Below are 4,870 nucleotides of genomic sequence, written 5' to 3' on the forward strand. Positions count from 1 at the left end.
AAGTCCCTTATATAAAATGGTGTAGTATTTGCATATAACCTATGCACATCCTCCTGTATACTTTAAATAATCTCTAGATTAGTTATAATACCTAATACAATGTAAATGCTATGTAAATAGTCGTAAAGTGCTATGTAAATAGCACTTTATGCTCCCTCTCAGCCTTTGACTACTTAATTGCTTTTTAGGAGCCATTTTTTTTTCCACAGAAACAAAGGGTGCACACAACACAGGTAGCAAACAAACAAGACGCAAGGCGAACAATGCTCAAACGATAAGTGCTGGAGGGAGACCGAGGATCTGTGAAATGGCAGGAGGCTACAGCAGGGTATGCCTACACATCATTTCGTTCTGTGGATTCAGCATAGTACGGGGTACACAGTAAATTAAAGTTTTGCTTTTTGGAACTTTTTTTCCCCAAATATTTTCGATCCGTGGTTAGTTGAATCCACGGATGTGGAACCTGCAGATACAGAGGGCCAAATGTATTCTAGTTATAGGTGTCCATGGAGGAAATATTTACATGTTGTTATATGTTCCCTGATTAATAGTACTAGTTCCGCTCAGATGAAGTTGCTTAAATGGTACTGGAAAATGATTCTCCATTAATATAGTTTGTCTTTTGAAGTGGTCCATCTTCAAATAGCAAGTCCTTTTGGGGGTCTATTAACTAGCCCAGAATTTATAACCCTTCACTAACCTTTGAAGTTTAATGTGGAATTAGAAAAAGTTTGAACATTGTATTATATAAACTGATTTTTGTATTGTCCACTTGGTGGTCTGGTTGTTTTTAGAATGCTGTATGAAAAATAATGAGTCAACTAAAAAAGAAATAGAATTTCATTAATTCTTAGCCATGAGAAAAATGCAACATATGTTTTTAGTATTTATTCTTTAAAGAGGCATCATTACTTTTATTAAAGTATAGAATGATAATGTAATGATCTGGTAATGTAATGATTAATTAGGTATGATAATATAATAGTTATTTTTGCAAAGAAATTGTGATTATTCCATTTTCCAACACATCAGATGAGGCTACTTGCTTACTGGTTAGACCTGAGTGCTCAGAAATATACTTTTTAGATTTTTTCTTAATTTGGGTAATTCTTGTTGTTAGTTGCTGTAGAGTGGGCTCCCATGTATAACAGAATGAAACATTGCCCAATCCTGCACCATCCTCACGATTGTTGGTATGTTTGAGACCATTGTTGCAGCCACTGTAGATAATCCTTAGCACTTTAGCACCATCTAATCTTTTTTTTTTTTTTTTTCAATTTTAAGAAGTTCTTGTGTGACACTTCTCTTATGATGTTGTCTAAGGTCTTACTACTCAAAGTGTGGTCTGCTGATCAGCAGCATTAACATAACATCACTTGGGAGCTTGTTAAAAATGCAGAATCTTGGCCCCACCCCAGATCTACTGAATGAGATTCTGCAATTTAGCAAGAAGTCCAGGCGATCTGTATGCAGATTGAGATGCATTGCTCTCGGTGGCTATCTTTACGAAAAATGATGAAGTAGAAGGGGAAGAAAGTGGGACAAATGTCAGTTATTCAGAGATTTATTCTGAACCTTCAATTGCTTATTTGAAACCATACTGAAATGCTCCATATCCCAGCGCTGAAGATGTACAGGAGCCACCTGGAGTCCTTTTAGACTCAGACAGCAAGCAAGGGAACGAGTGAGCAAGCAAGCGAGCAAGCAAGCAGAGTGTGTCACCCATTCACTCACTCATCAACCAATCACTAAAATACAGAAGATTCTAGGGACTGGTGTCCTAATCTGGCCCAACCAGTAACTGACCATGTGACATTTGGCAGGACATTAACCTCTTAGTCTTTAGCTTCTTTATCTGAAGAATGAGATGGTAGGGTAGGTTCATCCTTTTCACTTTTTCTAAAAATGCTATGAATTTAAGCATAGGCAGAGTTGACATTTGACTGATAAACACAAGTAAGGCTGTATCCACATTCACTTGGGGGTCTTACCAAAATCAGAGATGCCTTTTTTCTTTAGACCAGTGATCTTTAAACATTTTACTTGCATGCTGGCTGCAAGAATTTTGGAAGAAGCAAACACACACACACACACATACAATTATCTACTCCCTTATATATTTCTAAGTTGATATCTAAAACTTTTTATTACAAATTTAAATAGTTGCAAAGGATGCGATTTCTGGTGTACTGTAAATATTAACATTTAAAAATAAACCTATTATTTATCTATCTTAAATTTAGAATATTTAAGCTTTATAAGAAGCATACTGGGAAACACCAATCTGCAAGGCAAGCCATTCTGCATTTTTATGATTCTTTTTAATGACGAGTACTCTTTTTTGCCAGAGTCTCAGTCTGTGTCCTAGGTGCTTATTTAGCTTCCTTTCAAGGAAGATAAGGTTAAAGGTTACATATTTATTTCTGACAGTTCAACATTGCATCTTTGAATAAAAGCAGGAGTTGGCAAACTTTTTCTTAAAAGGCCAGGTAGTAAATATTTGAGGTTTTAAGGGTCATACAGTCTTTGCCGCAATTACTCACCTCTTCTATGCAGTGCAAAAGCAATCATAGACAATATGTAAGTAAATGGACAGGACTATGTTCCAGTAAAACTTATTAACTTGATTAGCAGTCACTCTCCATTTCCCTCACTTTCCTCCCAGCCCTAGGCAACCACTAATCTACTTTCTGCTTCTATAGATTTGCCTGCTCTGGACTTTTGGAAGCTTACTTACAGCTTGCTCCAGTGATTTTGTAAAGACTAAATTCTTTGCATCAAATCCCTTTCTGCTTAAAATGCCTCAGGTGTTTTCTGTTTCCTGCACTGAATCCTGACTGGTTTAGTCAGAGTTAAAAGAGAAAAACTAATGATGTAAAATTGCCAACTTTTAAAGAAGAACTTATTTATTAATGTATAATAATAGGTATCAAATCACAATGATACTTGGATTCATAGATTCCATAGAGATTTTAAAATATACCCAAGTTAAACCCGCGCCATCAAGCTGATTCTGACTCATAGCGACCCTATAGGACAGAGTAGAACTGCCTCATAGGGTTTCCGAGGCTGTAAATCTTTTATGGAAGCAGACTGCCACATCTTTCTCCCGTGCAGCGGCTGGTGTATTTGAACCTCCAACCTTTAGACTAGCAACCAAGTACTTTAACCACTGCACCACCAGGGATCTTTATACTGAAATTAGATAATTTTAAAATATCGATATTTATAGCATGCTGAAATCGCATCCTTTGGAACTATATTTCTGATGAAAAATTTTAGATGTTTAACTTAAAACTATTCAAGAAGGTAAATAGCTTTTCCAAGTTCTTTTAGGTAAATTGTAAACAAAGGAGTTTGAAGACTTACTTTATGCTGGACATCATTATCTCTAGATTGTCTTTTAGAAGTAAGGCTTGGACTTTATAATTTCTGGCTGCAGTCTTTAGAAAAATTTGTTAATAGCTTTTACAAATCATTTTTGTTTGATTGTATTAACGACAAAAATATGTATTTATTTACTTAAAAATTTCAAACAATTATGGACATGGTGGTCCCACCTTTAACCCCACTTACTAGAGGTAACTATAATTAACAATTTTTATCCTTTGAGATCTTTTTCTGACACATGAGCTGTAAAAGAAACTTATTTGGTACATTAGATGATGTCTTGAGGTGCTTCCTTACATCTTATATTTAAATACAAATTCACTGCATTTCACTGGGATCTTCGAATATCTGCTTAGCACAGTGCCTTACTCAGTGAATCTTTGTTAGAATTGACCTCTAATTTAAATGATTCAAAGCCTTGATGAGAAGCTAAGATGATCCCATTGGGATAGACCATCTAAGATATGAGTCTGAACTACGATTGGTCCCAAAGTAAATGAGCCAAAGTCTTGCTGTCTTTGCATCCGAAGGGCATTCTAGTTGTATATACCTATTTTAGGGATGAGTAAATGAAGTTGAAAAGAGGTTCATTGACTTGCTCAAGGTCATACAGTTAGTGGTAGAGCTTGAGCTAAAACATTTTGACTTTAGTGATCTTTTCCCTGCCTACTCACAAAACGTTGCCCACCAATTGCCTTTATTAAATGATAATTTGAGTAAAATGATTTTGGGGGCAATTTTGGGATGGTTGGCACATTCTTCTGCAATTTTCACTTGTTGTTACAGAACTTTCTCATTTTGGAAGCCAAGAAATAGTTTAGCACTGTTTCTATAACTTGGTAAATTAGCTGTGGCCTGATGAGGGTGCTCTTATTCAATCCATAGCTTAAGAATTGATGTTAAATTTAGTTTAGAATTTCCCATATTGCTAAATAAGAGTGCAAGTGTGGGTATATTTATCTTGGACAAAATAGAGTATTTCAGTTTAGTCTCACCTGTTATTATTATTATTTTTTACCTGTACAAAGAGCATGAATCTTGTCTTTTTTCCTTACTGTGAATATACCACAGTGTAGATGGAGAATAATAAAGAAAAATTCCAAAGACTAGGATGCAAGGCTGGACCTTTCCAGCATTGAGATGATGGTCAGGAACTAGTTTAAGTCCTTTAAGAAACCCTCCATACCCTATTCCACCACCCCAGTCATAGTAATTCATACATTACATATGTGCACGACCTCAGTTCTTAGACTAGCTTGCCTAAACTTTAGGCTAACTCCAAAAGTTATGATGTTGCAATTGTCTTTCTTGATTTACCGATGGAAAAGCTAACTTTAGATTATACTTTTGTATCCTAGCTGCCTATTTATAGACTGCCTTGGGTAATAACCTACTGGCTGGGTTCCCAAGCCCACCACCTGCCACCATCATGTACACACACACTCAGGTCCCTCTTGAGCAGGTGCTGTCCCACTCACCT

The sequence above is a fragment of the Trichechus manatus genome, unplaced genomic scaffold (genome assembly GCF_000243295.1).
Source record: "Trichechus manatus latirostris isolate Lorelei unplaced genomic scaffold, TriManLat1.0 scaffold00105, whole genome shotgun sequence".
NCBI classification, from domain to species: domain Eukaryota; kingdom Metazoa; phylum Chordata; class Mammalia; order Sirenia; family Trichechidae; genus Trichechus; species Trichechus manatus.